Genomic DNA, 25,955 nt, shown 5'->3' on the forward strand with positions numbered 1-25,955 from the left:
AGTGCAAAGATGTGGCTATACAAGAACCTAGGTAAGCAGGAAGGTAAATGGTCAATTTTATTATTTAGCAACAATGTATATTCATAAGAAAAATGACAAGATTTAATTTTGAGCTACAGATGGTTAGATAGCTTTTTGGAAAATTTCAGTTAATGGGAAAAATGCTGAGGTTGAAAATAGTACTAATTAGATAAAGATATATCCATCAATATTATAATTAAAAGAAGACATACATTTCTTCAGTAGAACTGAAGATGGTATTGAGATACTAAGACTATACAGGAGGGTTGCTGTTAAAACCTATTACAAAAAGTACTTGAAGTGTCTAGTGTCTGTCTGCCTATCATTAGTTTGCTGTATTAACCTGCAGCTCTTGTATTATATTTGGATAGGAAGATCTTTGGGTCAGGCACAACCTTTTTGTTATGTGTAGATTGTGACCTGTACAGTGTGGCCCTGGCCCTGGCCCTGATTGGGGCCCCAAGGCATTACTGCAATACAAATAATCAACATCAGCAAATAACAATAAACTCTCTGATACATTAAGGCCAGGAAACTTACAGATATCTGCTTAACTTTTTGCATGTGAGCCCTGAACACATACCTACATAAATCCAGCCATAAATCCAGTGTCTTTATTAAGACCAATTCATAACTTTGCTAGACACCAAAAATCATGGTCTTAATAAAGATACTGGATTTATGGTTTATTACAACAATCTGTAACCCACTAACTCCGCTTTGTCCTATGACTACAGGGGTGTTAACAGACCATTTCACTTTGAATGATCCCTAGAATATGTGCCAACTACTTATGCTAAATTATCTGTTCGATTTTGTATTTAGCTGTGACAATCTGAGTACCTTTCCCAGACCTGAGGAAGAGCTCCGTATAATATCTGTAATCAAAAATAATAACATCAAGTGAGCACTGTACACTTTGTATTTTGTGTTGGAAGATGGTGCCTGGGTGGCTGGGATTTGGTACCTGTTGCTGCAGGGGAAAGGACCAATCAGCTGCGGAGGCAGGGGCGGGACCAATCAGGAAGTGGACCAATCGGGGCTCTTTCTGAGCTGCAATGTCTGCTCTTCAAAAATCCCAGACATTTCCTCTTATTTGAAAAATCTGCTGACACAGGATGGAGCCTCAAAAAAGAGGCAATGCCTGGGAAAACCTAGACATATGGTTGTGACGGGTTGGATCACAGAAACCCCCTTGGGAGCTGCCACCTGATGTGCCAAGACTACCTCTGATCCTGCTTTTCCTGCCAGCTCAGGACTCCAGCACCCTGTCTTGCTGAGCCAGACACTCCCGTCTGCTCCAACACAGACCCAGGGTCTGAATTACTTGCCGCAAAGCTGCAGGTTTACCTGAAAGCAGCTCACAGTAGATGCCCAATTCCCAATGGGGTCTAAACCCAAATAAACCCGTTTTACCCTGTATAAAGCTTATGCAGGGTAAACTCATAAATTGTTCGCCCTCTATAACACAGATAGAAAGATATGCACAGAAGTTTGCTCCCCCAGGTATTAATACATACTCTGAGTTAATTAATAAGTAAAAAGTGATTTTATTAAATACAGAAAGTAGGATTTAAGTGGTTCCAAGTAGTAACAGTAAGTCACCAAGCAAAATAAAAAAAAAATGCGCCAATCTATGTCTAATCAAACACTGAATACAGATAAGATCCTCACCAGTTCCAGAATGCTCCCTTTTACAGACTAATCTCCTTTTAGCCTGGGTCCAGCAATCACTCACACCCCTTTGTTCCAGTTTCTTCCAAGCATCCTGGGGGGTGGGGAGGCTCTCTCTTTAGCCAGCTGAAGATCAAATGGAGGGGTCTCCCATGGGTTTAAATAGACTCTCTCTTGTGGGTGGAGACCCCCCTCCTCACTCCTATGCAAAGTCCAGCTCCAAGATGGAGTTCTGGAGTCACCTGGGCAGTCACATGTCCATGCATGACTCACAGTGTTTGCAGACAGAAGCCATTGTCCACATGGTATCTTGTCTGTCTCCAGGAAGACTTTTTATGTGGATTGGAGCATTCCAAGATGCATTGTTCCCCAAGTGCTTCCTGATCAGGTACTTAACCTTGCGAATTCCTTCCTAAAGAAGCTGACCAAATGCCTCACAAAGCTTACTTAGAAATCAAGCAAGTATACAACCAATATTCTTAACCTCAAGTACAAAATGATACATGTGTACAAATAGGACGAATAGCTATAGTAGACCATAACCTTTACAGAGCTATGTTACATGGCACAGGCAGCACAAAACATATTCCAGTTATGTCATATTCCCATAAAGCCTTATGGGAGGTACCGTCACAATGGTAACCCTATCTGTACATGGAAAGACATTCGCACTACTTAAACCAGGCTCTGGCGCCCACTCTTGGAGTGGGAATAAAAGTCCCAAGAAAATAATATTTTCTGCTGCCTGTCAATCCCACAAGGATTTGAAGCCACAGAAAGGCCTAAAACTCATGGAGTGAGTTCCAATCTATAGCTCTTCAACACTGGTTCACGATGTAGTTCCTTCACAGGAGCTTGCCTGGTGTGCTGTTCTATCAGAACAAACCTTAGCTACTGTACAAGCAACAAAGAAGGCTATCGCCATTACAATTCCATAGTAAAACTTCCATAACTTCCTATGATGAGATTATTAGAATAGACCACACAGCAGCCAGTTCCACATGGAAAGTAAAATAAATGTTCTTCAATTGTTCTACCTGAAACACCCAAGAGTCACTTAGCTGAGTGTGGGATTTTTTGTTCTGATTAATATTCCACAGTCTTGGGGTGAGTCAGCCCATTTAGACAGTATTTTTGAGAGTCTGGAAACATTAAATAGCTCATTTTCCACTCAGCTTGCCTCTATCCATTATCTCCTATTAATACTACTGGGAGTTTAACTCATACATCATTGGAGGCCAAACCTCTAAGAATGTAAGATAACTACCATATGAGTGACTGCGCTTGAAGACATGTGGAGGATATCTGGAACTTATAATCATCAGGTTATTAGTCGGGGGAGGGGGGGTGAAGGGGAGGAGAGTTAAACATTATTTTCAGCAACTATCTAACATACATCATTAGCATTCTATTCTTACAAAGAACGTACATACTTCTTGACTGCCTGGTACAAAGTTGATAAGTATCATGCACTATATACACTGTCGCTGTTTTAGTGTGCAGTATGTGTGGCACAGACAGATCCAGAGATTAGTGCATATAAATCACCCACCCACAAAAAAAAAAAAAAAATAGCTACACAATTGCCAACTAATACAATGAATATGAAATGTGTGTTTTTACAAGTGCTACTCAAGGAGATTTTATTTGTGGGAAGACTGACTCATGGGATAGCAAGAATTATACTGTAATTACCCAAAGCTAGAAGACAAAAGGAGTTAGAAACTTAGATGAAATTAAAAAAAAAAAGGTCCAAGAACCATATTAGCAAAAACAGCTGTTGCACTATAATATTTTTGAATCGCTTTGTTATGCCTTCACATACTCATCCAGCAGTAGTTTTCTTTTTCCCTTTTCTATTTTTTTTCATCCTTTTAGTTTAGTTTTGCTATTGTTGGCTCACAGTTTCAGCAGACACTAGACAAATAATCTTTTCAACAATATAGCCCTTTTCTAAACAGTATCTCTTAACTCCATCCCTTGGGGAGAGGGGAGGAAGTAATGACTTAATACTTCTCAGATTCATCAGATGCACCCCTTCTCTATTTGTCTTACTTCTCTTCTTGCTTACTTAGTTGCAGGAGAAACAAGAATCTTGGGATTTCAAACGTCATCTACATATATATTTACAGCTATTCCTAAATATAGTATTTGTATTATTCATCAGCCACATTATTTTATTCTGTGATCTAGTCAGATCTGATAATATATGGGAATCAGGCTGGGTCAATACTTGGAGACTCCACTGGGCTACAGGAAGTGGGGTTATTTCAGTAGATGATGATCTTCCCTGAGAGTCATTAATGAATCCATGACCTAACATGGTGCTAGGGAGTAATACTTGGCTAAAATGACAACATATGAGTGATTGAGAACTCCCTGTCCTCACCAGTTACAGATTTCCTGATACTTTTCTCAAGACTAGTGTTATTCTTCAATTCTCATCATCAGCAGTTGTGCAGAGTTGCTGTGTGCCATTAAACATTTATTGTGTTCCTCTAAAGAGGTGTATGAAGTCATATCTACATATGGCCCCTAATTCTGGAAAGCATCCCTGTTCAGGACAGCATTTACACACATGCTTAAGCACTGTCCTGAATTGGGGCCATAGTTTTTAAAGGGCTAGAATGAAAGATGCTATATAAGTGTAAGATATAAATTATTACTAAAGGTGTTAGTTTTTTCTGTTATCCAATGCAAGTAATTAATAGAGATGACTATCTTACTACCTCTGGAAATTTGCAATTCACACTGATTTTATACCCATCTTTATGAAATTATTTAAATTATGATTTTACATTAATAATGTAGTGAAAAATTCCACGCCAAAAGATTAAAATACATAAACAGCTCAAAGTAGATGAAATACTTTTCATGTTAATATAAGGAATATCTGAAAATCAGGTTCCAGACACCCCAAGAGGAGAACAGAAGGTTTAAACCCTCCAAGTAAGTAGTTAAATCAACTGATTGTATACAATCTTATTGTACTGCAAAAATATATCGAGTAAGGTATTTTATGAAAGCTTGTAATGTTCTAAACTTAATACTCATTATGAGATATGTAGGCAGGTTATGGTTCTGAATTCCTGTACTTGTACATATAGAGAATTGTGCTCACAAATCTCAGCTCCACCTTACAGCATGGCAGTGAGGGATAAGAGAGCAAGAGGAACCTCCCAAGCCAGGTGTTTACAGAAAACCAGACTAACCTAATGATCCATTGTACAAACAGGAAGAGACATATGATGTACCATCAGAGTTAACAAAGACATTGAGACAACAGGGAATTTACCCACTTTGAATATCTGTAGGGACTGAAGGGAAAAAAAACTGCAAACCCATTTAAAATAAAAAGGGTCTGAAGTGAAATCCGTCCAGAAACTGTGGGACAGCCTCTATGTGGCAACCTGTCCATGAATGCTGGATCCCCTCTATAGCTAAGGGGTCCACTGGGAAACTGTTCAAAGGCAATAGGTAACTTGTATTAGAAAAGGGATTTTATTTAATATGGAAGTGCAAAGCTTGAGGTTGTGTTTTTATGTTTATTTTCTGTGTACCCTGTATATGTTTGCTTTCCATTACTTTTTCATATTTGAATATGTGATTTTTATTTTTCTAGTACAAAACATTTTGTTTATTTTCAACCCAAGAAGGTCTCTGGTATGCAAACTTTGTGGACTGTGTATGCCATAGCGAACTGCTAACTGGGGAGAGTGGGGGGGACTGGTTTCATGCTTTCAGAGTGGTGAACCAAAGGGGAATGGTCCAAGTGTTTGGTAATTAACAACTCAGATTTGAGGAGACTCAGTACTAGAGGGGTTTTGGTGTCACCCTGTAATGAGTAACTAGGCTGGTGAGAGTTATGGTGAGACCTTATGCTTGTGAGGTGGCTTCAGGTGTTAGGAATCTGAATCATAATCAGACAATACCCATACACCCTGAAGTTATAGAGCAAGCGGTGAAAATGCCATATCATCATTGCTTTCGCTGTTCTTGTGAAATACACAAATACTGTTGTGATGGGTTTGGTCACAGAGACCCCCTTGGGGCTGTCACCTGATGTGCTGAAACTACCTCTGATCCCGTTTTCCCTGTCAGCTTGAGACTCCAGAACCCTGTCTGGTTGAGCCAGACACGCTAGCCTGCTGCAACACAGACCCAGGGTCTGAACCACGTCCCCAAAGCTGTAGACTTTAATTGAAAACCACTCAGCAGGTACTCCTGTCTCCAGCACCCAGACACACAGCTCCCAATGGGATCCAAACCCCAAATAAATCTGTTTTACTCTGTATAATGCTTATACAGGGTAAACTCAAATTGTCCACCTCTATAGCACTGATAGAGAGATGTGCACAGCTGTTTGCTCCCCCAGGTATTAATCTCTAATAAACAAAAGTGATTTTATTAAGAATAAAAAGCAGGATTTAAGTGGTTTCAAGTAATAACAGACAGAATAAAGTAAGTCATCAAGTAAAATAAAATAAAACAAAACATGCAAGTCTAAGCCTAATACATTTAAGAAATTGAATACAGGTAAAATCTCACCATCAGCGATGTTCCAATAAACTTCTTTCACAGACTAGACTCCTTCCTAGTCTAGGCCCAATCCTTTCCCTAGTACAGGCCTTGTTAATTCCAGCAGGCACCGTAGGTGAAAAGCAGGGGATTTCACATGACTGGGACCTCCTTTGTTCTGTTCCACCCCCCTTTTATGGCTTTGGCACAAGGTGGGAATCCTTTGTCTCTCTCTGAGGTCCCCCCCCTTCTTTCTAAATGGAAAAGCACCAGGTTTAAGATGGATTCCAATATCATGTGACGTGTTCACATATCCTGTGAAAAGACAGTTACCTTTTCCGTAACTGGTGTTCTTCGAGATGTGTTGCTCATGTATATTCCACTATAGGTGTGCGTGCTCGCCACGTGCACCAGTGCCGGAAGTTTTTCCCCTAGCAGTACCCGTAGGGGAGCGCCCCTAGCAACCACTGGAGTGGCACTCTATGGCGTGGTATAAGGGGCACTGTGCACTCCCCCACCCTCAGTTCCTTCTTGTCAGACAACTCCGACAGAGGGGAAAGAGGGCGGTATGTGGAATAGACATGAGCAACACATCTTGAAGAATATCAGTTATGGAGAAGGTAACTGTCTTTTCTTCTTTGAGTGATTGCTCATGTGTATTCCACAATAGGTGATTCCAAGCTATATCTGTTGGAGGTGGGTAGGAGTTCACAAACCCTTGGGATGGAGCACAGCCCTGCCGAACCCGGCGTCTTCCCTGGTCTGCGAGACGATCGCATAATGCAAGGTGAATGTGTGAACTGAAGACCATGTGGCAACCCTGCAAATGTCCTGAATGGGGACATGGGCTAAAAAGGCAGCCGACAAGGCCTGCGCCCTAGTTGAGTGTGCCCTCACAATTGACGGAGGAGGGATTCCTGCCAGGTCATAACAGGTACGGATGCACGAGGTGATCCAGTTGGAGAACTACTGAGTGGAGATCGGCCAACCCCTCATGCGTTTGGCCGAGGTGATGAACAGCTGCGAAGACTTCCTGAACGGTTTTGTCCGCTCTAGGTAAAAGGCCAGAACCCGTCTCACGTCCAGCGTGTGGAGGTGCTCCTCGCTGGATGCATGGATGAGCAGGAAAATACCCTGACCCATGTGGTAGGCGGAGACCGCCTTTGGGAGGAACGAAGAATGTGGACAGAGCTGGACCTTATCCTTATGGAACACCGTGTACAGGGGCTCAGAGGTCAGGGTCCTGAGTTCTGAGACCCATCTAGCAGACGTGATAGCCACCCGGAAGGCTATCTTCCACGAGAGGTGCAACAAGGAGCATGTAGCTAGTGGCTCAAAGGGGGGACCCGTCAACCGGGCCAGCACCAAGTTCAGGCCCCACTGCGGGACTGGGGGCCTAACATATGGGAAGAAACGATCTAATCACTTAAGGAATCGGCCAGTCATAGCATGGGAGAATACCGTGTGCCCCTGCACCGACGGGTGGAAGGCCAATATGGCCGCCAAGTGCACCTTGACGGACGAGGGCGCCAGGCCTTGGGCTCTAATGTGAAGGAGATCATCTAAAATGAGCTGGATCAGGGCAGCCATGGGGGAAATGCCACGCTCAGCTGCCCATCGGGAAAACCGAGACCACTTTGCCAAGTAGGCTCGACGCATGGAGGGTCGCCTGCTTTACAAGAGGACACGCTGAACCCCTTCTGAGCACTTCCTTTCCTCCTGGCCTAACCATTGAGCAGCCACGCTATGAGGTGGAGTGCCACTAGGTTGGGGTGGAGGAGGCAGCCCTGGTCCTGGGAGAGCAGGTCTGGGCGGGATGGCAACGGCCACAGCGGGGCAACCACCAGGCTCGTGAGGGTCCTGTACCAATGTTGCCTGGAGCATGCTGGAGCAATCAGGAGGACTTGGGCCCTGTCCGTTTTTATCTTTTCCAGGACCTTGCCAATCATTGGGATCGGGGGGAAGGCATAGAGAAGCTGGCCTGACCAGGATAGGAGGAAGGGATCGGAGATAGCGCCCATTCCCAGCCCGCAGCCTCCCCCGCTGGAGGGGCCTCATCCTGAGCCTGGTGTGGCGAAACAAATATGTGCACGCCGACATGTGACCCAGCAGCTGGAGACACGCTCTGGCTGTTGTCACGGGAAACTTTGTGAATGTGTCGATGAGCCCTTTCAGGGTCTCGAATCTGTCCAGTGAGAGGGAGACTGACGTCGCATCCAGGACTTCCCCGATAAACTTTATGCGCTGTACCCAGACTAACGTGGACTTGGTGTCGTTCACCAACAGGCCCAGGGTGGCACACGTGGACAGGAGGAGCACCACGTGATCCCGCAACTGCAACTGGGAGCTGCCCTTGACCAGCCAGTCTTCCAGATAGGGGAAGATCTGGACCCCACGACGTCTGAGGTAGGCCGCCACCACAGACATACACTTTGTGAACACCCTGGGAGCAGTGGACAGGCCAAACAGGAGGCCCGTAAATTGGTAGTGCTCCTGCCCAACCGTGAAACGGAGGAAGCGCCTGTGCCCCTCAAATATATGAATGTGGAAGTATGCGTCCTGCAGATTGAGGGCAGCGTACCAGTCCCCGGGATTCAGGGAGGGGATGATGGAGGCCAGAGAGACCATGTGAAACTTGAGCTTTACCATGTACTGGTTCAGGCCTCGTAGTACCCCTTGCGTTTGAACTCCGCTGGCACCACTTCCACCATTCCTAAACCAAGGAGCTGCCCCACCTCCTGCTCTAGCAGGGCCTCGTGAGAGGGGTCCCCCAGGAGAGAGGGGATGGAGGGTGGGGTAGAGGTAAACGGGAGGGTATAGCCCCGGAAGACGGTGTTGAAGATCCAATGGTCCGAAGTCAGTTGCAGGCACTCCGGGAGAAAAGCACACAACCAGTTGGAGAAGGAAAGCTTTATTGCAGGCGGATCCCTGGTGTGAACTGGTAGGTCGTCCCTAGGCGTCCCATCAAAACTGATGTTTTCTCACCTGTTTACCCTTAGAGGACCCAGGCTGGGGGGCAGACCGGGACTGCCTCTGCAGGTGTTTCTTACAGTCCCGTGACTTTTTATAAGGGGGCTCGTATTTAGAGTGAGTGGCCTGGGTGGGAGCCTGCTGAGGCTTAAACTTGGGTCTAGCTGGAGCCGGGACACAGAGGCCAAGTGTCTTAAGCATAGTGCGGGAATCTTTCAGGCCATGCAGTTTCATGTCCGTCTGTTCCGCAAACAGGGCCTTGCCATCGAACGGGAGGTCCTGCAAGGAGTTCTGCGCCTCACTGGACAGCCCAGACAGCAGGAGCCAGGACGCCCTTCTCATGGACACCATGAACCTTGCAGCCATATCCGCAGCATCTGATGCATCCTTACCCTCCTCCACCAGAGCTTTGAACTCCTTCCTGGAGGGAGTTCTCGAATTTGGGTAGAGAGCCCCACAAATTGAACCCATACCGACGCAGGAGACCCTGATGGTTCGCCACCCTTAACTGGAAACTCGAGGACAAATAAACCTTTCTCCCAAATAAGTTCAGCCTCCTTGAGTCTTTATTTTTCAGAGTAGGGGCTGGTTGGCCCTGCCTCTCCCTGTGGTTGACCGACTTGACCACCAGGGAGTTGGGGGCAGGGTGGGTGTACAGGCCACCCTACCCGGTACAGAGGCTGATAGGATGTTGAAGAGGGAGTCCGAGGGTTCCTCCACCTCCTCGAATTGAAGGTTGAGGCTTGATGCCACCTTTTCAATAGTTCCTGGTGGGCCTTAGAGTCCTCCCGAGGAACAGAGGGAGGAGGGGCCATAATTGCCTCATCAGGGGAAGGTGAGGATGGAGGCGCGGTACTCTGCGTACCCACCGGTACTGGAGGTCCCATGACTTGGTCGCCCTCTGGGCACGGAACGAAGATGCACGTCCCACTGACTCCTTTCTGGGAGGCTGGGAAAGGGAGGCCGATAGTTGTTCCAAGGCTCTGGCCACCGAGCGAGCCCCCACTGGGGGCTGCGTTGGGGGCCACGGGGCCCATTGGTACCACAGTGTTGGCCAAGAAGCCCGGGTGCCACTACACCTGCTGTGACACCGGCAGAGCAGGCTGTCCCATCGACTGATGGCTACGAAGGAAGGCTGGGCTGGCGTACGACCTGTCGCTGACCCTGGACCGGGAGGAGCAATGGCGTCGGGAACGGTGCCGACCACGAGACTATGATCCCGACGTGGAGGAACGGTACCGCCGGTAGCAGCTGCTCTGCAATCAGCTCTGGCGGGCGGATCCGCAACAGCGAGGCGCCGGCGATTGATACCCGGGAATGCGGGAGTGGTGCCACGGTGGGGTCCTGGAGCAAGGTGAAGAATGGGAATGGCGTCGATGCCCATATCACGACGGGCTCACGGTAGCCTCTCGGAGACAAGGATCTCCAATGCTGTTTCTCTCTGTCTCGATGGGGCCCGCTCTCTTCGCGAAGTCTACGGTCCCTCGAAGCAGAGTGATGCCTGGAACCCCTGTCAGTCGTAACCCAGCCAGACAACCTGGTGGGGAGGGTCGATGGTGACTGGCCTGGACTACGCACAGGATGGTTGCTGAGCAGTGAATGGCGTTGGGAACATTCCCTCGACTGCGAACGGTACTGACCAGGAGGTGACTGTGGCAATCCAAGTGGTGGCTTGCCTCTGGACTGGGGAGCCAACAGTGGTGGTGCCCCTGGTACCATCAGGAACATAATATCCTGGGCCGCTTGCAGAGCCTCCGGCGTGGAGGGCACCTGGACATCCGGGGAAGCCTGCGCCGACTGGGCTGGGCTATTCTGCTTAACCTGAGTCGGAGGCCTGGAGGCCGACGGGGACAGAGAACTGCCCAACATAGGTCTAGTCTCTCCCTTGGTCTTGCTCCGGTGCCTCGGCAGAGAAAACCTCTTCTTAGCCTTCTTGGCGTTCCCCGCGGATGGGGAGTGGTGCTGACTGGTGGAAGGCACCGAAGGGTCGCCGCACACCAACGCCGCGGTACCCGGTGCCAACTCAAAGCGGTACACCGGAGTCAGGGTCAACGCTGATTGCATTAGAAGGGCTCGGAGCTGAATGTCTCTTCCTTTCTTGGTCCGAGGCTTGAAAGATCTTGCAGTGATTGCTGAGATGAGTTTTCCCCAGACAGGAGAAACAGTCCGCATGCGGATCACTCACTGGCATTGGCCACCTGCAAGTGTCGCACGACTTAAAGCGCGGGGCACGCCCCGACCTGGGCGCACTAAACTAAACTAACACTAATCTAAACTACTTCAACTACAGGTACTACTACTACGAACGAACAAGAGTGCTAGACGAAAACTGCAGACAAGCTGGGGCAGAGCAGTTCCAATGCAAATTCACTGGCGGCAAGAAAGAACTGAGGGTGGGGGGAGCACGCAGCGCCCCTTATACCGCGCCATAGAGGCGCCACTCCAGGGGTTGCTAGGGGAAAAACTTCTGGCACCAGTGCACGTGGCGAGCACACACACCTATTGTGGAATACACTTGAGCAATCACTCGAAGAAGAAACTTCATTACACACTGGCTGGCACCCAGGTATACAGGAAGGCTTACAAGTAAACTGAGCCATTTACAACCAATTGTCCTGGTTAATGGGAGCCATCAAGATTCCAAACCCCATTAATGGCCCACTTTGCATAATTACAATAGGACTTCAGAGTTATATTTCATATTCCTAGTTTCAGATACAAGAATGATACATTCATACAAATAGGATGACCACACTCAGTAGATTATAAGCTTTGTAATGATATCTTACAAGAGACCTTTTGCATAAAGCATATTCCAGTTACATCATATACACACTTATAAACACATTTTTATAAAAATATGGAGTGCAACGTCACAACTGTATCAGGTTTTATGTCCATAATTTTAATGTAGAAATAAGGTCTGATATTTACTCATTGCACGCTGGCAATATAAAGCAGTCTTCCAACGGAAATTAGGTAGTTGCTCCTATTAATTCAATTTCTATGCTAGAATAACTCTTTTAGGTTTGTTTGGTTTTCCCTCTTCATCTCTCTTTTCTAACACTGCAGACTCTGTTGTATGTCTTACAAAATGGTATTGGTTTAATTTCTCATGACTTATGTGGTCCCCTGGCATTTCTCCTCTTGGCTTGTAAATTAAACTCTGTCTGGTCCTGGTTCTGTGCTGGCTTTCTCCCTGCCCTTGTGGTTCCAGTAGTGGTTTCTCCAGTCTCATTTTCTTTCAGCCCCATAGTCTTCCATCGTAACTGATCCTTCCAAATTTCTGGACCCTGGTAGCTCTGTTCACAACACTCAAGCTACATAGTGTTCCTTCCCACTGCAATAACCTCAGCTGCAGGAGCAATGTATTACCTTCTGTTTGGCAATGGGATTGTGAAATGGTTTCAGCTGTTGAATTTGGTTTACAGCTGTCTAGGATAGGAGGCCATTCTGGTTCTGTAAAATTCAGGGTAGGTCACCCTGAAATGGTTCTCTCCCCCATCCTATTTCTCTATATGTAACTTTTCCCATTAACATCCATTTGTCTGTCTATCCAGGAATTTTTAATATACTCAAAGAGCAACCAAATTAAAAGAACAAAGCACTGCATTCCACCCACCCCTCCCTCCTATGATCCAGGAAGTGCTGACAGCATGTGATTGTGATAAAGGTTTTTTGTTCTGAAAAATATTTATTTAGCAATGTTCGCATTGTAGACTCTTCTTTTGCTTACAAAGTGGCATACAGAAGCCCTTCTAAAAACGTGACTGTCCTTTCATGGCTCTAGAGCTTTAAGATCTGATCTCCATTACCTTCTGCTCCTTGTCTAGTTATAGGCACACATGGGTTTTTCCATGGGCCGATCCATTCTCTCCTCATGATTGCATCTCAGTCAACCCTTTTCACTCCATTCTCAACCCAGCAGAACTCTTATAAAAACAATTAAAGTACATATTCTTAGGTTAGGAGTCATTTCTTCTTCCTTTTAACATGCTGAGAGGAATTTGACAGTTTTCCCCTCACTAAGACCATTCACTATATAATCTATGCAGTGATACCACAGTATTTTAACAGTTTGCTTTGCAGAATTAAAATGGCTGAACAAATTATAATAATATTTTACTCATATATTAAGACCTGAGATATGCTGCTCTTTTAAGGTTATAAATTCTTACTGTTCTAAGAAAATTGTATAATATCCTTGTGACACCCCACAAATATGTCTTGATTTGCTCAATGATATATTGTACATAAGGAATAGTTATGATTTATTGCTTCAGTGACTAGCACCCAATTAGAGCAAATGGAATATTTCACAACAGATTTGATGTACTGTATCAGTGGGTACTCTGGACCCATTAATCTAAAGGCCACTGGCATTCATAGCAACGATAATCATAAGTAGTACCAGTGAGCAATATGAGCCATTATGGTATCAATAAGAATGCAGTAAACTAAAGTAGGAAAAAATAGATGGAAGAATTATGCTTTGCAGGTGTAGAGGCTGATTGTCAAGACTAAATAACTTTTACACTTTTTCAATAAATAGCAAAAGCAATTAGTTAGGCTCTCTAAATTTAATTAATAATCCGGAGACTTTTTTTTAATGGTTAAGTCATCCAAAACACATGCAAAACCAGCCTAAATACATTTTCTTTACAGAACTGTCCCCTACCTAATAATGGGGAAACAGTTTTAATGCTCTCCCTCTTCCCTGGATGGGATTATGACATGTATCCTTTTGCAACGTTTTTAATGCCTCTTCCAAGAAGTCAGGCACATCTTACATTGAGAAGGACAAGACCTTTCCTTTTGAGCAACTTAATACTTAAACCAACTAACAGCAGTCACTGTTGAGAGAAACCAGAATCACTGACCTATGCCAATGGTTCTTGATTATGGAAGTGTGCCATCTACTTTACAACTTTTGCACTTATAGGTGGGCTCTGCTGGATTTAACCAATTCTATTACAACAAAACCAAATCAGTGTGTACAGCACTGTATAACAAGTTTTAGGTAAAAGCCAGTTTACCAAATTCATGCATCACCACTTCATCTGGAATGGTCCCTTAGAATAGTACTAACTACTTATGCTAAACTATCTGTTCAATCTTGTATTTAGCTGTGACACTATGAGTACCTTTCCCAGACCTGAGGAAAAGCTGTGTGTAGCTCAAAACCTTGTCTCTCACCAACAGATCTTGGGCCAATAAAAGATGTTACCTCACCCACCTTGTCTTTCTAATATCTTGGGACCAACACAGCTACAACAACACTGCATTTATATAGGAAACTTTAAGAGAACCTCCACAAACACAGGGCAAATGGAACTGCTGTGACATAATATACACAAAAAGACAAAGTACCATGCAAATATACAGAGTCAAATAGAAAGAAATCATCATACAAGAATAACTGCAGTCAGTATTCATTTAAAAGGAATTCAGATTTGATGTTGATAAATGGCTGCTTCATTAACATCAGAGAAATATCTCAAAATTAGTGTTAATTTTCAAATGATTTTTGTACTAGTGTATTATATGCAATTCAGTAAACCTTTCAACACATAATGCTAGTGAGAAATGATTCCAGATTCTAAAAATCAGAATCCCACACTATTTCAAAGTGAAACAAGAGGAGTTTCACAAGGAGGTTTCAAATTGGGTTTTTGATACAGAAATCGGTCTTGATCTGCTATTTATTGAAAAGTTAATCATTCATATTTTGCATGTTTACATCATGTCCAGGAATTAATATGCATAGCAATCCTTAGTGTTAAGGGGAGCTGTCACATAATTCTGAATAATCTCTCTTCACACTTTTCAATCTTACAATATTTATATAAATAAGGTAGCTTCGCTGTGTATTACCATTTACTAGCTATACTTTTATTCCTATGAAAACTGGTATTGATTATAAAACTGAGAAAAAGCATAAGAAAGCTGCTCCTTCATGTGTAGCAAAATATTGTGGTTAAAACTGGATGCTAATTATAATAAGATGTCAATGCACTTTGTTAAGTTGATAAGGTAATTTAGAATGTAACAACCCTCACATAGCTCACTTTAGTATGAAATCCCAAAGAGAAGTCTTACAGATGTTTCCAGCTGAAATACACAGAGTGTGGTCACAAGAACGCAAACATGGTTGTTAACAATTAAATACTCTTAAGGACAACATTTAAGACTTTATAAGATGAGGAAAGTTCTCAAGTACACTAAACACCAGGGGCTGTGGGTATATTCATACATAATACAGTAACTCTATTAACATTCAAACCCTCAACAGTTTACTGGATGCAGACCTGCCTCCAGAAATTCATAGCACCTTTGGGTAAGGCAACAATGGTATGTGTTTATTGAAATCTACATCTGGTAGCAATTTGTTCAGCAGCAACCAACTTTTTTTTTTTCCCTAAGTCAAATAATCTACAGGGGCCCATATACTGTGCAACTGTTCATTTGCACTCAGACGTGCATTGTATAATTTATGTTCTTAATTATAGAAAAAAGGTTTATCAACATGTTTTTGCATGTTGTGTAATTTCTTAGTCTTCACAAGAGAGTAACAGAATGTGTCTCAAACAGCCTATTCATTATTCACCGTAATAGAACATATTGGGATAGAATAGGATAGATTTAACCCCCGGTTATTTTAAATATCTCAAATTTTTAAAATGGGTCTTTACTATGTAAAAAAGGAATAGATATATTTTGAAACCTCCACCTAGAATGAACTATTAAAAATATTTCTAAATACTAAATATTCACATTTTAAATTCTCATTTGTGCTTCAGATACCAAACCAAAATTGTGGCCCAGGCCAAATGAGAATTATAAATAGCTGGAAATAAATAGCTGGACATTTTATAAAATGAACCCACTCCTGAAACACACAGTCTGATACAATGCCTAAACAAATTTCTCATATGATGAAAAGATGGGGTTGGTACTAGAAAGTGATATCCAACATTAACTTAACTGAACCAGTACAACTGAGGCTGACATAGTGTTTGTTTACTTTGACATTTTCTTTATTAAATAAAACATACGCTTCAAAATATTATTTCAGCATGTTTCTGGAGTTCTTTACTTTCACCATGTTCTAATGCAGGGGTAGGCAACCTATGGCAAGTGTGCCGAAGGCGGCACGCGAGCTCATTTTCAGTGGCACTTACACTGCCCGGGTCCTGGCCACTGGTCCGGGGGGCTCCACATTTTAATTTAATTTTAAATGAAGCTTCTTAAACATTTAAAAAATCTTACTTACTTTACATACAATGATAGTTTAGTTATATATTATAGACTGATAGAAAGAGACCTACTAAAAATGTTAAAATGTATTACTGCATGCGAAACCTTAAATCAGAGTGAATAAATGAAGACTTGGCACACCACTTCTGAAAGGTTGGCGACCCCCGTTCTAATGTTTCATTTTTGTTCATTGTTATGCAAAAAAAAAAGACGACTTGTTGGCATGAAAATGCCACATTCCAGTATGCCTATCATTTAAAGATCGCAAAAATGAGTCTATGGAGGTACAGGTATTCTGTAACACATCCTTTCTGCAGGACTGAAGCCTTAATCAGCTGCTGCCCTTTCCATTTGTGCAATACAGCACCTGCCATTGTGCTTAGAGCGAAACAGACTACTGTAATAATTATTTAAACAAACCCTCATGCTTCAGGGCACAAGCAAACCTCTAACTAATAGGGATTAGGAAGAATCACTCTTTGTTAGCAAATTATTCCTCAACTGTCTACTGCATATTTGTTGGTACTGGCTACTGTCAGGGACAGGATATTAGTCTGATCTGACAATTTCTATTTTTGTCCAAATGATATATTGTCCCAACTCTGCAATGTCACTACACAATTGTGACGTTAGGAGGGCTTAGCCCCATTAGCCCCTAAGACTAGAACTACACAACCTGCTGACAGACATGGGCTAGCAGGGCTCGTTCTAGTGCTCTAAAAATAGCTGTAGAGACTGTGCTTTGAAGATGCACCCGTAGCCTGAGCCGCAACTTCAAAGTGCTCACTAGTCCAAATCTGTTAACCCAGGCAGGGAGGCTCACTCCTGTGGGCTGTGTAGACACACCCTAATAGTTGGCCCCTAATGGTTACTATGGTCAGGCCATGGCTATCCTCTTTGCCAGGTCTGCACTGCATGACTCACAGGCTACCTGGATACTCAAAAATTTACCGGGCCACATACTTGAGCGTTGGGCAGGGTGCACTGTGCATAGATAAGACTCTCAATAGTATCACTGTCTAGATCCTTCGACAGTTATCTCTGTGTTTGCGGAACACTGGCATTGTTATTCAAGAGGGGAAGATTTGTGGTCTGCATAACCAGGGAGAAAAGAGATGTTAGATTTCACAGCAGCATTAGCCAGGGACTTTTATGAGCCTTGTAGAATACTTTCTTGAAAGGGTTCAGTGGGGCATATCAGGAGCAGAATACAAATAGCAAATCTGAGGCAAAGCGAGGTTTAAATGAGTTGCCCAAGTTTACACAACCCGTCCCTCAGCAGAACAAAGAATAGAATTTATATTTGATAAGTCCTAGCCTTGTGTCAGTCACTACAACACAATTTCCAATATCATCCAATGAAGTCTTATTGGTGTCTGTAATAAAATAAAATACTGTAAAAAACCCCTCATTTAAAAAAAATTCTTCACAAAAATTGTGGCTCAAACATTATGTTTGCTAAATTTTAATCAATTACAAAGTATTTAGCTACCCCCTTTCATTCTACATTGTCCGTTGAGATGTAAGCTCATTGTTCATGATAAGTAATAAGTAATAAGAAGCAGCAGAATATACTTCTCACAGATTAAAAATATATAGGATATGACTTCTCACACCACTGTGCATATTGATATCGGCAAAAATCACATTTTTGCAACCCATTTTTCTTGCTCTGAACTGTGACCCTGTACTAAAAAATGAAAGGGTTGCCAATATTACTACTTTATACCTCTTGTAGCAACATATCACCAAATTTTGCTGTTCAGGCCCAAAGATGAAGATGTGAGTAAGTTATATTAGCAATTTTAGATGGGGGTAAAAATGTTAAAGTTATGTTTTTATTACGCTCATAGGTTTATTGCTATTATCATTGGCCCTTAGTGACTAGTTAGTAATTTTATATCTCAAACATATGTGGTGGGACTGTCTAGCATATTAGAGACCTGGGAGGAAGAAGGGGAAAGAGGGAAAACAGTAAAAGGTGTTACAGACTGAGTTGAAGAGCAGAAGGTGTTTGGACTTAACACTGTAGACAGAGGTTTTAGAACCTTAGTTGTTCATTTGTTCTGAAAGGCCAGATTTCCAGAGACTTAACCCACAACTTAAGATCTGCATTAAATGTTTGAAAGTTCTTTGCAGCTTTTGAATGTAATTTATTAATTCTACATCGATTTAAGACTTGAGCTTGGGCCCGACTTCCTGAAGGGGGTTTTGAGCTGCCTGGCACGGGTCGTGGCTCACCCCCAGTCCTCTCCTTTCTCTTATGGGAGGTAGGAGATCTTCCCCTCCCAGTCTTTTTCGGCTTCTTCCCCAGAGACTTGGGGGGGACCAGTGCTGGCTCGTGGATGGTGCTCTGGTGCCAGAGTGAGTGCCGACTCCATTAGGAATGCTTTCAGACGGATATCGCGCTCCTTTTTCGTCCTAGGTTAAAGGACTTGCAGATACGGCACTTGTCACTTATGTGCCCTTCACCTAAGCACCTTAAGCAGCTGGTGTGAGGATCGCTGACGGGGATAGGCCATTTGCAACAACCTTAGGGTTTAAAGCCTGGGGACCGGGGCATGCCCCATCTCCTGGCTGAGTCCCATTTAGGACTAACAAAAAGTTGAGAACTACTACTAAGAGTAACTAAGAAACTACTAACTATATACAACTATATTACAGGTTTTCAAAGTTCACAAGAACAGAAAATGAAACAAAGCTAGCCGAAGCAACAGATGTTCCAGCACCGTCACTGGCGGCAAGAAGGAACTGAGGGTGGGGGGAGCCGGCAGCACCCCTTATACTGCACCATGTGGGTGCCAGAGCCGGTCCCCTATGGATACTGCTGAGGGAAAAACCTCTGGCACCGGTGCACGTGGCGAGCACACACACCTAACATGGAATGGACATGAGCAAGCACTCGAAGAAGAACCAAAGTTTTATTAGATTTTCCAGTATCAATCACCACAGCAAAGGGTGAGTGAGCATAAGCATGGCCATACTGGGTCAGACCAAAGGTCCATCTAGCTCAGTATCCTGTCTTCCGACAGTGGCCAATGCCAGGTGCCCCAGAGGGAATGAACAGAGCAGGTAATCATTCACTCACTCACTCTCTCTCTCTCCCCTTCCTCCCTGCCCATGTACCCATCTCCGCAGAGCAGGGGAGGGAAGACAGGGCTCAGGAGAGCTTTCAAGTGAGTGCCTTAAAGAGACAACGCACGGCATCTCTCAGAAACGTCTCCAGCAGCCAGCACACCCCGTCTCTGTCACACGCACATATGGTCTTTCACACTCCCCTCCCAACACATACTTGTATTATTGTTGTTGTTACTTCTTGGTACTTCCTGCAATGCACATAAGATCTTGTAATTTATGCTGCAGAAATATGCACTGCTGTCTGGGCCAATTAAGCACCAGTAAGTTGTGTATGCTGCCAGAGCAACCACTCACCGATATTAAAAATGGGAAAACATATCCTGTTGCACAAAGCCAAAAAAGGAGGGGAAAATCCAGCTTTTGCAGCAGCGATACCCAGGGACTGTTTAAGCCTTGTAGAATACTTTCTCACAAGGGTCCAGTGGGGCATGTCAGGAGCAGAATAGAGAAACTGAGGCAAAGTGAGGTTTAAGTGAGTTGCCATTTGCAGGCACATTTCAAGGCCCTCCCTCCAAAGAACCCTACCAATAGACCATGCTCTCTCAAAGCCTCCCCCTCTTTTGAGGGATGGACCCAGCTGCCTATACATCCAGATCCCTTACCCTACACCTTCAGGTCATAATTTCCAAGAGTCTCTTATACATGGGGCCCTACCAAATTCACGGTCCATTTTGGTCAATTTCATGGTCATAGTATTTTAAAAATCATAAATTTCATGGTTTCAAATACTTAAATCTGCAATTTTGTGGTGTTGTAACAGTGGGGATCCTGACTCAAAAGGGAGCCATGGGAGGGAGGGGTTTGCTAGGCTATTGTAGGGGTGTCACAGTGTTATCACCCTTACTTCTAAGCTCCCAGCCAGCAGTCATGAAGCTTCCTGCAGCTGGAAGAGGTTCCCGGAGATGGGTCTGACCCGGCCACAGGAATGGTCCCTACAGGGGAACAGGAAGTCCCATTCCCACCCCAGCTCGGCTGGGAATAGCATCTGGAGCCTGGGGCATGGTAAGAATCCCCAGCCCTGCCCCTCCCCTACATTAGCCAGATTTCACAGGGGGACTAGATTTCATGGGGGATATTAGATTTTAAGGTTCGTGATGCATTTTTCACAGCCATAAATTTGGTAGGGCCCTACTTATAAAGTACAATTCCCAGACACCCTTGTTGCTGAAAGAAGAGAGAGCTAGACTACAGGTTTGCCTTAGAGGGACACCCTGCACTGTTACACAGATTGTTTTTCAGTTGCTCAAACCATTCTTCACTCTCTCACAATATCAGGAGTCAGTAAAGAACTCATGTTAGGTTGTCAGACATGGTGAGTTCCATTAATGCCATTCCTTTTTGCCAGATTGTTATATACTGGCAATTGGGGAGCAGCGGAGTGTCATAGTCTTTGTCCTTTGGAAGAGGATTGTGCTAAGCATGATTAATGCCTGAACTGAATTATACAACTATTATCAAGGAAGAAGTTGTGCTCTGAAAGAGTGATTAGCTTCCACAGACATCAGGTGAGGAAATTCAGTCAAACTATTTCTCAAAGACTCTGAAAAGAACATTTTTTTATATTTTATTCACCACCAGCTAAAAATATCCCAGGCCCTTAAAATAACAATTTACTGTCATGACAAACTCAAGTTTCAGGTTTTCAGTTTAAATGTTCATCTTAGCAAATCAGTGAGCACCTTTAAAAATGGATGTTTAGTATACCACAGTACTTTCCTTTGCTATGGTATTTGAGGTATTCTCTACAGTTATAATGGGAAAAGTAAGAAGTAACTTTAATTGCTACTGGTAGAAAATGTCCACCATGCATTATTATTTTAAGGTGATACAAAATACTAGATATAAACACAGACGAAACAGTACTCAAAAGCAATACAACACATTATGAAGACTCAAGACTAACCACACTAAATTTACAAGGAGTTACATGTGCTATAGTAGGGGTCGGCAACTTTTCAGAAGTGGTGTGCCAAGTCTTCATTTATTCACTCTAATTTAAGGTTTCGTGTGCCTGTAATACATTTTAATGTTTTTAAAAGGTCTCTTTCTATAAGTCTATAATATATACTTAAACTATTGTTGTATATAAAGTAAACAAGGTTTTTAAAATGTTTAAGAAGCTTCATTTAAAATTAAATTAAAATGCAGAGCCCCATGGATCCCAGGACCCAAGCAGTGAGAGTGCCACTGAAAATCAGCTCGTGTGCCGCCTTTGGCGCACATGCCATAGGTTGCCTACTCCTGTGCTATAGTTTTCACAGCACCTGGAATGGTGTTACATTTACTAAGACTAATTTTTTACACCTCATATAAACTGAGGCAGTGGCTGCCATTTGTGGCATAGCTGTTTTTCCCTTCTATACAAACTGATGAGATAATAAATGTTACTTTTAAACAGCTGTAAATTTCTATGCAGTTTTATGATTTACAGTGAATTTTTATACAGAGATGTTTTAAACTCTATCAATGTTTTGGCCTCATGACAGCAATTTACAATTTTACCATAACCCATGAAAAAACCTCAAACAACCACCTGCTGCTAACCTGTATGTCTTTAATACTGTACCATCAAGCATTCCATTTTTTTTGGTAGTTCTGTTCTTAATTTTATTTCATATATTTGGAATTTTAACTAGCTACAACTTCTGTTGTTATTCAAGAATAAACTGCAATACTTCTAGCTAAGGTATTTTTTCAGATTAAATAATTGCTAATGCTTGTATGAAAGGTTCATAATTTGTGCTAATTTTGTTCTCTAGCATATGACACACTGCCCAGAGTTTTAATTAGTCTGACTATTTCAACAACTGGAGATGAATGAATTGAATAATAAATTTTCCAATTCATGGAGTTGCTCAGTAACCTCTTTTATGACATGGGTGTTCCATAACTGGTTGGAAAACCATTCCCAGAGAATAGTTAGCAGTGGTTCACAGTCATGGTGGAAGGGCATAACAAGTGGGGTCCCGTAGGGATCAATTTTGGGTCCGGTTTTGTTCAATATCTTCATCAATGATTTAGATAATTGCATAGAGAGTACACTTATAAAGTTTGCAGACGATATCAAGCTGTGCAAGTGCTCTGGAGGATAGAATTATAATTCAAAATGATCTGGACAACCTGGAGAAATGGTCTGAGGTAAATAAGATGAAATTCAATGAGGACAAATGTACTCCACTTAGGAAAGAACGATCAGTTGCACACATACAAAATGGGAAAGGACTGCCTCGGAAGGAGTACTGCGGAAAAGGATCTGGGGGTCACAGTGGAACACAAGCTAAATATGAGTCAACAGTGTAACACTTGCAAAAAAAGCGAACATCATTCTGGGATGTATTAGCAGGAGTGTTGTAAGCAAGACATGAGAAGTAATTCTTCCGACCTACTCCACACTGATTAGGCCTCAACTGGAGTACTGTGTCCAGTTCTGGGTGCCACATTTCAGGAAAGACATGGAAAAATTGGAGAAAGTCCAGAGAAGAGCAACACAAATGATTAGAGATCTAGAAAACATGATCTAGGAGGGAGATTGAAAAAATTGGGTTTGTTTAGTCTGGAAAATAGAAGACCGAGGGGACATGATAACAATTTTCAAGTACATAATAGTTTGCTACAAGGAGGAAAGAGAAGAATTGTTCTTCTTAACCTCTGAGGATAAGACAAGGTGCAATGAGCTTAAATTGCAGAAAGGGAGGTTTAGGTTGGACATTAGGAAAAACTTCCCAACTGTCAGAGTGGTTAAGCACTGGAATAAATTGCCTAGGGAAGTGGTGGAATCTCCACCACTGGGGATTTTTAAGAGCAAGTTAGACAAACATCTGTCAAGGATGGTCTAGATCAGGGGCTGGCAACCTGCAGCATGCGCATCGAAGGCTGATTTTTAGTGGCACTCTGCTGCCAGCCGGGGTCCCGGCCGCCGGCCCCGCTCAGCCCGCTGCCGGCCTGGATGGACGGAACCCCAGGCCGGCAGCAAGCTGAGTGAGGGCCGGCGGCCGGGACCCTGCCTGGCAGGGGCTAGCGGATGCAACCCCAGACTGGCAGCAGACTGAGCGGCTCAGCCCACTGCCACTCTGGGGTGCCAGAGGTTCCATCCGCCGGCCCCTGTAAATGTAAAACGTATTACTGGCATGCACAACCTTAAATTACTGTAAATAAATGAAGACTTGGTACATCACTTCTCAAAGGTTGCCGATCCCTGGTCTAGGTAATACTTAGTCCTGCCATGAGTGCAGGGGACTGGACTAGATGACCTCTCGAGGTTCCTTCCTCTCATAGAATTCTGGGACTGGAACTCAGAATATTTATAAACAAATGAGTTCTTTGAAGGGTTGGTTTGAAGTTTGTAACCCCCATACAGATGGCATAAATACACTAACTCCTCACTTAACATTGTAGTTATGTTCCTGAAAAATGCGACTTTAAGCCAAACGATGTTAAGCGAATCCAATTTCCCCATAAGAATTAATGTAAATGAGGGGGTTAGGTTCCAGGGAAATTTTTTTCACCAGACAGAAGACTATATTTATATACACATACATACATACATACATACACACACACACACACTCTATAAGTTTTAAACAATTTAATACTGGTACACAGTGATGATGATTGTGAAGCTTTGGTTGAGGTGGTGAAGTCAGAGGGTGGGATATTTCCCTTACTGCTAAATGATGAACTAGCAATTGGCTGAGCCCTCAAGGATTAACTCTCTCTCTCTCTCTCTCTCTCTACAAAGCAGCAGGAATGGAGGGAGATATTCACATTTCCCCTTTAAGTACACTGCCTTGTTAATTAGATCAGCTTGCTGAGACCACAGCTGCTGCACGCTCCCTCCGTCCTGAGCCCTGGTGTGTCCCCCCTGCTCTATGGAAGATGGGGTAAGCGGGGTGCAGGAGCAGGGGGGAGGGGGACACCCTGATATTAGCCTCCCTCTTCCTTCCCTCCTCCCCACACAGCAAGCAGGAGTCTCGGAGAGCAGCTCCATGGCAGAGGGCAGGAGCAGCACATGGCAGTGGGGGGAAGGACAGCTGCAATTGCTAGCCTGCTTGGTGGCTGCTGCACAGGGAACTTAGGGGAGCAGAGAGCTGATAGGGGGAGCTGATGGGGGCCTGCCGGTCGACCCTGGTTCCAAGCCCCCACCAGCTAGCTGCAACGGGATGCTCTTCCTGCAAGCAGTAGACAAAGCAGGCGGCAGCCAAACGACGTTATAAGGGAGCATTACACAACTTTAAATTACCATGTTCCCTAATTGATCAGCAACGTAACAACGAAACAACGTTAACTGTGAAAAAGAAGTTACTCAACCTTGTGCAGTAACTGGAACTCTTTGAGATGTGTCTCCCTATGGGTGCTCTGCTTCAGGTGTGCATGAGCCCCAAGCACCTGTGATCAGAGATTTTCATTACCAGTGCCTTTTCAGCCCACACATGCACTCCAGATATTCTCATACAATGATACATAACATTGCACAGGTGAACTGTGCTCAGTTCCTTCTCTAGCACAAAGTCCTATGAGATGGAACTCTGAAGCAGTGGGTAGTGGAGCACCCTTAGGGGGACACATCTTGAAGAACTCCAGTTACTGCACAAGACAAGTAACCTCTCCTTCAAGTAGTTTCCCTATGGGTACTTTATTTCAGCAGACTCCTGAGTAATATCCCCAGGAAGAGGGAGCTTTAGAGTTGGCTCTAAAATGGAGATGGAACTGTATTGCCAACCACAGCATCTGATCTAGAAGCATGAACCAAGTCATAATGTTTGACAAAAGTATGTACTGAAGTCCAATTTGCAACTCTGCAAATTTCAACAACTGGAACATTTTTCAACAATGCCACAGAAATAGATTGGGACTATGTAGAATGGGCTGTTACTAAAGAAGGAGGTTGAATGTTGGCAGCCTGATAACAAGAGATAATTGTGATGCTGCACCTCATATTCTTCATAAAAATATTGTTATGATAGAAATATGGCATAACTAAGGTATGTTTTATGCAAGACGGGTCATGTAAGGTATCATTTGAAAGGTTTTGATTTGCTGAATGTGATTATCCAATTTGTATGCATGTATCATTTCTATATCTGAAGACAGTCAATGTTCCTATGTAACAATTACAACTGTGTGTGTACTTCAGGGAACGCCCACCAGACAGTAAGCAAACATCCTGAATGAGACATTTAAGAAGGACAATAGAACTCTGAAGATACTAATCTCCCACCTTCCTGAGGAGCTTCCTGGGATGTTGCTTTGACACTGCAGGGTCATCTGATGATGTCACCTGGTACGGAGTACCACCTTGGACACTACTTGTATTTTTCCACTTGAAACAAAGGGTTCCAGGCTTATGTAAATTCTATTTAAGGCTGGGGAGTAAATCA

The 25,955-nt window shown here is 43.6% G+C and overlaps 1 protein-coding gene across 5 annotated transcripts in view; it reads right to left on the minus strand.

Annotated features, from left to right (window-relative positions):
* Positions 1-25,955, minus strand: part of ATG7 (autophagy related 7) — a 283,728-nt gene that overhangs the window by 129,236 nt on the left and 128,537 nt on the right. The window lies entirely within an intron of this gene.

This window comes from Malaclemys terrapin, chromosome 7 (assembly GCF_027887155.1).
Source record: "Malaclemys terrapin pileata isolate rMalTer1 chromosome 7, rMalTer1.hap1, whole genome shotgun sequence".
Lineage (NCBI taxonomy): Eukaryota > Metazoa > Chordata > Testudines > Emydidae > Malaclemys > Malaclemys terrapin.